Here is a 12,247-nt window from a genome sequence, read left to right as displayed (position 1 = left end):
CAAATTTCCACTTCAGCATAAAGGAATTTTTTAACTGGAAGAATATTACTTGGGAAAATACAAATATTTGTAATTGTCAGTAAGCAGAGTAGCCACATTTTACAACTATTAGGACCAAACAAATGAGCCCATCTGTTTACCCAGGATTTAATTAAACGGTTTTGAGAAATAATGCAAACACTGTCGAAATGTGCACGATTTGTGAACACTTCCTCCGCAGTAGAAATGCCTGATTTAGGGTTCGCCATGGTGTCTGCAGATTATATATGGATGATAGCATGTTTTTCCAAGTCATTAACTTGGGCACAGCTCTGGGGCCAAATGAGAAGCTACATCCAAACTAGTCTAAGGGCCTGGGTGATTGGTGGAGACAACAAAGGAAAGAGCCTCCATCATTCAGGGCTGTGAGAGCACTTGGGGAGTGTGACTGCCTGTGAGGATTCATGGTTCAATGCTTTCATTGTTTCCCGAAGGTCTGCTTCCACCGATACTAAAAGAAAATGTGGACTGTCCTCCCACAGGGGCTGTTCAAGGTGACACTGTAAGAAATATTTTTGAACTTTTTTTCTCTTAGAATTCTATTATTATTGTCATTACAATCTCTTTTGTGCGATAGCATAGGAGAAAAATAAGTAAACATATAATAAATATCATTTCATTAGGACTATTGGTGACGAGACAGAAATGTGACTTAAAATACACTAAAGCTCAAGGTGCAAGTTACAGGCTAAAAATGAAGCCAACTTCAAGAAAGGCTGAATCTCAGGCTGTCCAAAGCATCAAAAACCTGTCTGTATGGCTTAGCATCCAGTGGTCCTTCTGTCTCAAGCTTTCAGACTGGTATTGTAGAAGTCAAGTCACCCAGAGTTGTGGGTTCTCATGTTCATAGATTATAATCCAAGGGGGAAGAGATGGTACAACTCTGTTGCAGCCTGGTAAATTTTGGGAAAGGATCTCAAGACAAGATTTTCTTCCTCCTCCTCTTCCTCCTCCTCCTCCTCCTCCTCCTCCTCCTCCTCCTCCTCCTCCTCCTCCTCCTCCTCCTCCTCCTCCTCCTCCTCCTCTTCCTCCTCCTGCTCCTCCTCCTCCTCCTCCTCCTCTTCCTCCTCTTCCTCTTCTTCTTCTTCCTTGTTGTCAAAGTGAAGTATAGAGGGGTTACAGTTTCGTATGTAAGGCAAGTACATTTTTTTATCCAACTTGTTACCTCCTCCCTCATTTTTCCCCATCTCTTCCCTCCCCATTCCCTGCCCCCATGAGTTCTATAGTTGGTTTATACCAGGTGGTTTTGTAAGTATTGCTATTACAATGGTTTGTCTTTTTATCATTTGTCTTGATTTTGGTATTCCCTTTCCCTTTCCTAGTTCCAATACACGTATACACGCTATCCGGGGTACTAAGATCATTTATAGTAATAGCAGGGGTGAAACCACAGAAAGAGAATATGAGAGAAAAAAGGCACGCTTTCACATATCATGTTGAAAATAACTACAACAGTATACCACTTATTTCCATAACTTGGAGTTCATTTTGCTTAGCATCATCTCATGTGTTCATATGGGCATAGCTATTGAACTATTACGATCTTCTGCTAAGACTATCCTAGAGATGTGCCAATTATTCCCTATGAGGGAAACCATAGAGTCAAGACAACATTTTTGATGAAGGTAAATTATTTGGAAAGGAGTCCTAGGAAAAACTAGTGGGGGAGGGGAAGAAATAGCAGGCAATAGAATTAATCAATGACTTATGACTTAGCTCTGTGGGTAAGAAGGTCTAAGATATCAGATGTAACACATCTGATTTCTCCCTCTAAAGAAGCTGTGAGTTTTGCCCACAGACTTCCATCCCTGATTGGCTGAGAATTGTTCTACAGATATTGAATAAAATGTTTAGAACACTGGCAGAAGGTCTCAGGGAGAACACAGAGAGACATAATTGCTTCAGGTAGGAAGATGTCATGCCAGAAATTGGCCAGTGTAACTCAGATGACATAGCTTCACAACACTGTAGGGTGTTATGCTTTATCTTGGTGGTCAAGTGGCTATTAAGGGAGTTAAGGGAGTTGTGGATGACTGATACTATCCAGTGTCTCCAGAGAATAACATACAATCTAATTCTAGCCTAGGAAATTATCCCAATTTAGAGGTTGGCTTCTGTTCTGTTAAATGTACATTACTTTATTTTTGCCAGTCTTGGGGCTTGATCTCAGAGCCTGGGCACTATCCCTGAGCTTTTTTGTTTATGTGGTACTGAGGAACTAAACCCAGGGCTTCCTGCATGCTAGGTAAGCACTCTACCACTAAGCCACATTCCCAGCCCTGTACATTACTTTCATATCATTCTATTCAAAATTTATTTATTTATTTATTTTTATTGTCAAACTGATATACAGAGAGGTTACAGTTTCATACATTAGGCATTGGATACATTTCTTGTACTGTTTGTTACCTCCTCCCTCATTCCCCCTCCCTCTTCCCCTTTACCTTTCCCCCCATGAGTTGTTCAGTAGATTTACACTAAACAGTTTTGCAAGTATTGCTTTTGTAATCGTTTGTCTTTTTTACCCTGTGTCTCTCAATTTTGGTATTCCCTTTCAGTTTCCTAGTTCTAATACCTGTATACATGGTTTCCAATGTACTCAGATAAGATACAGAGATAGGGCAGGTACATCCACAGAAAGGGGATACAAGAGGATCATCAACAATAGAAGCTACAGTTTCACATCACATGTTGAAAGTAATTACAACAGTGATATAACAGTCATTTCCATAACATGAAGTTCATTTCACTTAGCATCATCTTTTGTGTTCATAAGGGTATAGCTATTGGGCTCTTGTGATCCTATGCTGTGACTAGTCCATATTCCCAGCATATTCAAAAAATTTTAAGTTGAACCACTCTAAGTTGGAGACTGTTTAGTGAACATCTTACTAAATATACATATAAAGAAACACTCTATATGTAATTCTAATTTTTTCTACTGATTCATGATTACAAGTGGACTGGGAAAGATAAATATGTTGTCCTCAATACTGTCTTTATCTGGAGGAAAAAGGTTATAGTGGCAGAGTCTCAGGCATCAGAGGAGAAAGAACCAACTTTGAAGCCACAGAGACCAGGATTCGAATTCCAATTCTCATTGCTTACCTAAGTGACCTTGATCAATTAATCCATTGAAATTTTACATCCAATCTTAGACATAATTAAGGCTACACATAAAGATGTTGTTTTATCATCTGTTCAGTGAGGACGCTCTCCCTCCCTGGCAGCTTGCTATGATGCTTGAATTAAGACTTAGATGTAAAGTGCCAGGAAAGTGCTTAATGAACACCTACCGTATGATCTAAATTATGTAAAGAAAAAAAAATTCCTAGAAAAAAGACTGGATGGAAATAGTGAGAATGTGAACAATAGGCATCTGAGAAGGTAGTAGGTGGACTGAATTTTGCTTCAGTACATTTCTGTACTTGTGAACTCTAAAATAATGACAAGGCAGGCGCCAGTAGTTCATGACTGTAATCCTAGCTACTCAGGAGGCTGAGATCTGAGGATTGTTGTGCCAAGCCAGCCTGGGCAGGAAAGACAGTGAGACTCTTATCTCCAATAAACTACTCAAAAATGCCAGAAGTGGCATTGTCACTAAAGTGCTAGCAAAAAAGAAAAAGCTCAGGGACAGTGCCCAAGGCCAGAACGCCCCAGGACCAGAAAACTAAACAAAACAAACAAACAAACAACAACAAAAAAAAAACCCCAAGAACAGGTATTGGTTTGAAAAAAAATTTGTTTTTTTAAAGAAAGCTTAGAGGCTTAGAGGAAGTAGATTTAAAAGATGGTTCAATTTGCTCAAGCCTCTGTACTGTGGTGAATGATCCTTCCAATACCATTGACATCACCCTTGACCATGTGACTTGTTTTGCCCTATAAGATGTAACTGGAAGTGATGTATTACATTCAATTCATAACAAAGAGTTAGATGTCTATAATGCCTATATAATGCACATGGCTTTAATAACCCAGTATTTGGAAAGCCAAGAAAGATTATGTGATAAATATGAGCTATCTTCAGTATTATTATTGTAATATTTATTATCTTTTTTTTTTATCATGGAGTAATTCCTGTGGTTGATACTCAGGTAGCTTAAATCCAAGTACTTTGATATTTTAAAGAAAACTCCATTAAACTAAAAAAAAAAAGTCATCCATGTGTTATCCTAAAGATAAGATTTCTGGGCCCTTCAAGTTCTTCCTGAAAGGTAATAATCAGGAATGCTAAATTCAATCTTCATGCACTAAATCTCACTAAAATGCACATGATTTTCTTGCCTTTCACTTTCTTTTTGTTTTATGTGAGATAAGAAAAATGTAAACCAGTTTTCCAATTACTGAGTTTCTACAAGGAAACTTGCCATAGTTGCTCAAGGTGAAGGGTAAAAGAAAGAGATAAGAAAGTAAATTATCTAGAAGATCAATGGTAGAAGATTTCTGAAGACCCAAAGAGCATTTTCCCCTGTCCTACCTGTCAGACATGAGTCTAAAACTGCATACCAGAAAATAATGATATGCACTCACTTCTGGGCTATTTTTCAGTCCCTACAGATACTACAAAGCATAACTTTGGCATAAGGTTCCAGTCAAGTGAGGAATAAAGATGAGTTAGTTGAAAGCCCAGAGAGCAGAAATGGACTCATTGACTGTGAATGGCAAGAAAAGCATGGTAACTAAAAGTAAAAGAAGAAAGTCCTTGGTGCAACAGTTATCTGGTTTATCTGGAAAATTGGTATGGTCTGATCTATTGTTATTGCCCTATCTTGTCTTTGATTACAGTCTCTATCTTTAGAAGGCCAGACTTCCAACAAGGCCAAGGCATGATGCTCATAGACAATTGGCATTGAATTGACCTTGAATATCTCCTGGCTGATCTGGTGATTGTTTTTCTTGATTGAATGAAGCTCTCAGGCTTTGAGCTTTATGAGCACATGAGTGTTTTGCCCTTTGAGCTAATGATGGAAATTTTTCCAGCAGTAACCTATTAGAACTAAGTTGCTGATTTTTTAACTTCCATCACTGGCTTTATATGAAGAAAAAGCCATTCCAGTGGGCATCATGTTTTAGATTACAAGTGCTATTCACATAGTGTGATATGTTTATTTGCTCAAGAACTATTTACTGAGCAGTCTCTAAGTTAGGTATCTCTGACTGAGGATAAAGTAATAAACCAGACAGACAAGGCCTCTGCCTTCATTAACTTTATGATCAATCGGGGGACAGGACCATTAGGTGGTTATGATGAGTTACAATAAACTTGTGTATGTAGCAACAGCAAACATTAGTTGAATTATTATTAGGGATCAGGTACAAAGTACACTACTACATTAACTCAGTTAATTTTATGACAATGAGATAAGGTTGGTAATGTTATTACCTCCATTTAAAAGATGAAGAAACAGCTGGGCTTTGGTGGCTCACACCTATAATCCTAGTTACTCAGGAGGCTGAGATCCGAGGACAATAGTTAGAATCCAGTCCAAGCAGAAAAAGTCTGTGTGTGACTTATCTCAAGTGAACCAGACAAAAAGCTAGCAGTGAAGCTGTGGGTCACGTGGTAGAGCTCCAGCCTTGAGTGAAAAAGCTTGACTTTACTGAGTCCTGCAAGATGAGCAGAGTTTCACCTGGGAACAGCAATGCAAATATTTTCGGCTGGAAGAATGTCTGGCGATAAGTGATTTCTAGCATTGGTCCCAGGAAGAATTTAGGAAATCAGTATTGTGGGCAGTACCCATTTCTTATCTCCTCCTGGTCTATGAGTTTTTCACTTGTTTATCTTTCTTTTATGAAGGAGGAAAGACATCTCACAAAGACTTCCTTTGAAAAATCAATACATCAAAATTAAACTGTATGTCTACATTTAGACCAGGACTTATGTCTGTCTTCTTTGAGGCCAAGGGATTTCCAGAATTGTGCTGGCAAAATTAAAGAAACTAGTAGATTAAAAAAAATTAACAATGTCTGTCAGCAGAGAGAACAACATTCTAGGTAAGAACATGTGCAAAAACTCTGCAGTCAGCCAGAACATGGTTTAAAAAAAAGGGGGTGGGGGAGGGGAATGAGAACAATTCAGAATGACTACGGATAATCTCAACAGATAGCAAGATGAGAGGCTAAAAGGGGACTGAGAACCCAGAGCAAGAAGGGCTGTCCTTGATTTCCTAAGGACTTTATACCTTGGTCTGGAGTTGAAGAGAAATCAACATTTAATTTATTTTTATCCCAGGTAGGGTTCACAGTTTGGATTCTCCTGTCTCTGAGTACTGGGATTATAGTCATGCACCTTTATGTCTGAGTTCAATAAAGGATTTCATATAGGGCAATAAGCTAGATGACTTGTTTATAAAGATGATTCTGGCAACTCTGTGAAGGATGTTTGAGGAAGACAAGAGGCAGACAAACTAGTTGGGAAGATAATGCAGTGGTCTAGGTGAGGATTGATGTCATGAGCTCCTATATAACTCAGATCTTATCAAGGGCTAGGACAGGTCTAGAAGACTTCCATCACCACCACCAACTCCTCCCCCCCCCCCCCCCCCCCGCTCTGTGAGTGTGTGTGTGTGAGCACATGCGCATACGTGCTAGGTATTGAGCCAAAGGTCTTGCTCATGCTCTGTGCTATAAACTCCAGCCTTTGCACAACTTTTTGGGATAGAAAAATGCCTAGTTTTCTATTACTCATTTTTTTTTACCAGTCCTGGGACTTGAACTCAGGGCCTGAGCACTGTTCCTGAGCTTCTTTTGCTCAAGGCTAGCACTCTACCACTTGAGCCACAGTGCCACTTCTGGCTTTTGCTGTTTATGTGGCACTAAAGAATCAAACCCAGGACTTTATATGCATGTTAGGCAAGCACTATACCACATTTCCAGCCCTCTATGACTTGAAAATAAACCATTACATAGCTCTTTGATAAAAATATAGATATTCTTTCAACATATTTAAGCATGTTAGCTTATCTGATGATGCCACATTCTTCTTGAATACATCCATCGGTGAACCTGGAATAACCCCTTTCCAATTTCTGCATAGCCAACTAGCCTCTGTGGTTAATAACAATGGTCATTTAGCCCACCACTCTTCACTAGTTCAACGGGTGGTCCTCCTGGATTTGGCTGGATGCACCCCAGGCAATTATAGCTAGCTGCAGCTAAGTTAAACAGCTTTGCTTCTTGGGGGGAAGAAGTGAGGATAGCTGTTATGAAATGCCATATCTCATAATTTCTTACAGTTCAGACTTCACAGTGGAGGTCAAGTTTATAGGAAAGAAGGTCTACCAAAATTTGAATGGGAACTTACTTCATAGGTATAGGAATATCACTAACACTACTACCAATTCAGCCAGCCTACCAGTCTGCCATAACTATTGTCCTAGAATCTTCTGTCACCATTGTCCTTAGGATTGTGTTTTATCCTAGATTTATCATCATCATTGTCGTCGTTGTAATCAGTGTCATAATCATCATCAATCTATTTATTTATTTTGCTGGCCCTCAGGCTTGAACTCAGGACCTGGGTGCTGGCCCTGAGCCTCTCTGTGCTCAAGGCTAGTTAGTGCTCTACTATTTGAGCCACAGCACCACTTCTGGTTTTTTAAATAGTTTATTGACTTAGAGTCTCAGTGGGACTTTTCTGCCCAGACTGGCTTTGAACTGTGATCCTCAGATCTCAGCCTCCTGAGTAGCTAAGATTATAGGCCTGAGCCACTGGTGCCCAGCTGATGCCAGTTTTTGCTGTTGTCATTATTTTTTTCTTTTTTCCAGTCCTGGGGCTTGAACTCAGGGCCTGGGCACTGTCCCTGAGCTCCTTTTTGCTCAAGGCTGGCTGGCACTCTATCACTTGAGCCACTGCACCACTTCTGGCTTTTTCTGTTTATGTGGTACTGAGGAATTGAACCCAGGGCTTCATTCATGCTAGACAAACACTCTACCACTAAGTCCCAGACCTGATGCCAGTTATTTTAACAGCCCTTCTTAACCAATGAATGTTGGTTATGGTGTCTCATACCTGACACTCCAGCTATGCAGGACAGATAAATAGGAGATGTTCCATCCAAGCTAGCCTGGGTATATATGCATTCTCCAAAGTGAAAAGGACAGGTGTAGAATGGTCTACCTGGCAAGTGTAAGGCCCTAGGTTCAAAGCCCAGTACTACTGAAAAGGAAAGAAAAGATAGGCACTGGTGGCTCATGCCTGTAAGCCTAGCTACTTTGACCCCATGATTTTCAATGGATAGTACCACTAACAAAAAGAGACAATAAAGGAATGGACATCTTACTTGGCAAAGAAGGACTGTATTGGAGCTTGTCTTCTTTCTCATCTGCATCTACAGATCAAAGCTCTGCTAAGCACAATTGTTAGCATTGTTTGTGGTCTGCTTTTATTGGGGAAGATTGGTTGGTACTACTTACAGGACATTTCACCAGAGTAAATGGTTGTTCTGATTGGACTCCTCGGTGCTGGGTGGGGAGCAGAGCCCTGTAAGATTCAATATGGTTAGCGGCTGTTGAATGGTTAAAACTCCAGGCACCACTTGGGAAGTATTCCCAGAAGGCCATTTGCACTTTGTGTAAAGGAAATTAAGTGATGAGAAAAGTGTGTTCAATTTAGATCCATCTGGTCTTGGTTGTTTCTTTTTCTCCAGGAAAGAAGACTCTTCAAACAAACCACTTTGTGGTCACTAAGCTGCTAGAAAATAAGAGTTTTGTTAGCCAATTATGTTGAAAAACAGAAAAACTGCTCTCATTTAATTAGCAGTGATATCAGGTCAAAGCAGTTCATTATCCAGAGTTCTGGCTCCAGGACATAGAACTTAAGGAACGGATGCCTGGTTTGAGAACGGATGCCTGGTTTGAGAACATTGTATCTAGAGGAATGAAGAATGACTCTTGTTAGAAAATGACTTCTCAAACTATTTTGAATCAATGTACAAATATATGGATACTTTGAGAAGCAAAGTCTATGGCCTTTAAGTAAAACAACCAGAGGAACATATTCTTTATTTTCTAAGTTAACCCAAGTTTAATATTAACTCCTGGCATTGGACCATAAATTTGGAGTAACTGGACAGTGAATCTATAAACCACAGGGGGTATAACTAAAAGTGCTATATACATTGTAGAGTTCTGTACCAAGCAAAAATAATAAGTATTAACTTTGACTAAGGGGTTAACCAAGTATCAATTACTATTGTAAATAATTTACTTGTGCTTTGAATTTCTTCTTCTCAGCAACCCTTGAGAACCTGTTATTATATAATAAATCCTGGTAAATATACTAAGTCATAGGGAAGTTATAGGGAAGGTAGCTGGGTTGTTCTAGAATTACAGCTAGTAACACGGTGCCTATCTTTCTGTGACTCTGAACTGAGATTGTCATCTAGTAGGATATAATTGTTGAATTACTATTTGGATGAATCTATGAAATAAACACCACTGAGTAAGCTATTGTTAGATCATGTTGGTTCAAAATGTCAACTCCTATTTTGAGCTTAATTTAGTAATCCTCTTGATCATAATACTAAGGGTTTTTATTGCTACAGCTACGTGGACTAACTAGTTTCAAGTAAGAGGAAGCCCAAACTGAATTTTGCTTTGAATGTCAAGGAAGCGTGCAGGGTTTGTTCAAGGTTTCAATTTCCTCAGTGATTTGGTTCTGCCCTACTCCATCTATTAGTTTTTCTTGGGCTAGATTTACTCATTGTTGTAGAAGGGCTGCTGGCATAAACTGGGTTACACAACCTCCCATTTATATTGAGGAGGGAAGTGGGGGAGGGGAGATAGAAAAGGGGAGAGAGACTCCCCTGCTCTTCAACATAGTACTAGAATTCCTAGCCAGAGCAATTAGGCAAGAAGAGAATATAAAGGGGATCCAAATAGGAAAAGATGAAGTTAAACTTTCTCTCTTCGCAGATGACATGATCCTATACCTAAAGAATCCCATAGACTCTACCCCCAAGCTACTAGAGCTGATCCAAAACTTTGGCAAAGTTGCAGGATATAAAATAAACCTTCAAAAATCAATGGCCTTTCTCTATGCTAACAACCCGAAGACTGAGGTTGAAATCAGGAAAGCAACTCCTTTTGCAATAGCCCCCAAAAACATAAAATACCTAGGAATAACCTTAACCAAAGAAGTGAAAGACCTCTTTGATGAGAACTTTAAAAGCTTGAAAAATGAAATTAAGTCAGAACTAAGAAAATGGAAAAACCTCCCATGCTCCTGGATTGGGAGGATTAATATAATCAAAATGGCAATATTGCCAAAGGCTATCTACAAAATCAATGCAATACCCATTAATATCCCAACACCATTCTTTAATGAAATAGAGGAAGCAATCCAGAAATTCATATGGAACAATAAAGGACCTAGAATAGCAAAAACACTCTTAAGCAGAAAGAACAGTGCTGGAGGAATTACAATACCCAACTTCAAGCTGTATTATAAAGCTATAGTAATAAAAACAGCTTGGTATTGGCACTGGAACAGGCCTGAAGACCAATGGAACAGAATTGAAGACCCAGAATTGAACCCACAGAACTACGCCTACTTAATCTTTGATAAAGGAGCTAAAACAATAGTATGGAAGAAAGATAGCCTCTTTAACAAGTGGTGCTGGCAAAACTGGCTCAACACATGCAACAAACTAAAACTAGATCCTTATATATCACCCTGCACCAAAATCAATTCCAAATGGATTAAAGACCTTGAAATCAAAACAGGCACCCTGAAAACACTAAAGGAAGGAGTAGGAGAAACAATTGGGCTCCTTGGCACAGGACAGAACTTCCTTAACAAAGACCCTGAAAGGCTACAAGAAAGGTTGGACAAATGGGACTGCATCAAACTGCAGAGCTTCTGCACGGCAAAGGACATAGCTCTCAAGATAAACAGAAAGCCCACAGACTGGGAGAAGATCTTTACCGGACATTCAACAGACAAAGGCCTCATCTCTAAAATATATGCAGAACTAAAAAAATTACCTTCTTCCAAAACAAAATCGCAAAGAACCAATAGCCCCCTCATCAAGTGGGCTAAAGACTTACAAAGAAACTTCTCTGATGAGGAAATGAGAATGGCCAATAGGCATATGAAAAAATGCTCTACATCACTGGCCATAAAGGAAATGCAAATCAAAACAACATTGAGATTCCATCTCACCCCAGCAAGAATGTCATATATCAAGAAAACTAATAATAACAATTGTTGGAGGGGATGTGGCCAAAAGGGAACCCTACTTCATTGTTGGTGGGAATGTAAACTGGTTCAGCCACTCTGGCAAGCAGTATGGAGATTCCTCGGAAGGCTCAATATAGAACTCCCCTATGACCCAGCAGCCCCACTGTTGGGTATCTATCCAAAAGCCCACAAACAAAATCACAGTAATGCCACCAGCACAACAATGTTCATCGCAGCACAATTTGTCATAGCGAGAATCTGGAACCAACCCAGATGCCCCTCCATAGATGAATGGATCAGGAAAATGTGGTACATATACACAATGGAATTTTATGCCTCTATCAGAAAGAATGACATTGCCCCATTTGTAAGGAAATGGAAGGACTTGGAAAAAGTTATACTAAGTGAAGTGAGCCAGACCCAAAGAAACATGGACTCTATGGTCTCCCTTATTGGGAATAATTAGTACAGGTTTAGGCAAGCCATAGCAGAGCATCACAAGGCCCAATAGCTATACCCTTATGAACACATAAGATGATGCTAAGTGAAATGAACTCCATGTTATGGAAACAATTGTTATATCACAGTTGTAACTACTTTCAACGTCCTATGTGTATGTGTAGTTTCTATTATTGATGATGTTCTTGTATCACCTTCCTATGGTTGTACCTACACTATCTCTGTAATCTTATCTGAGTATATTGGAAACCGTGTTTACTGGTATTGGAAGTAGGAAATTCAAAGGGAATACCAAATTTGAGAGACACAGGGTAAAAAAGGAGAAATAACTACAAAAGCAATACTTGCAAAACTGTTTGGTGTAAGTGAACTGAACAGCTGGGGGGGAGGGAAAGGGGGGGAGGGAGGGGGGCATGAGGGACAAGGTAACAAACAGTACAAGAAATGTATCCAATGCCTAACGTATGAAACTGTAACCTCTCTGTACATCAGTTTGATAATAAAAATTTGAAAAAAAAAAAAGAAAAGGGGAGAGAGAAAGAGAAAGGAGGGAGAGAAAAGTATTTA

This window comes from Perognathus longimembris, chromosome 13, assembly GCF_023159225.1.
Source record: "Perognathus longimembris pacificus isolate PPM17 chromosome 13, ASM2315922v1, whole genome shotgun sequence".
NCBI lineage: Eukaryota > Metazoa > Chordata > Mammalia > Rodentia > Heteromyidae > Perognathus > Perognathus longimembris.
This window is presented reverse-complemented; position numbering follows the sequence as displayed.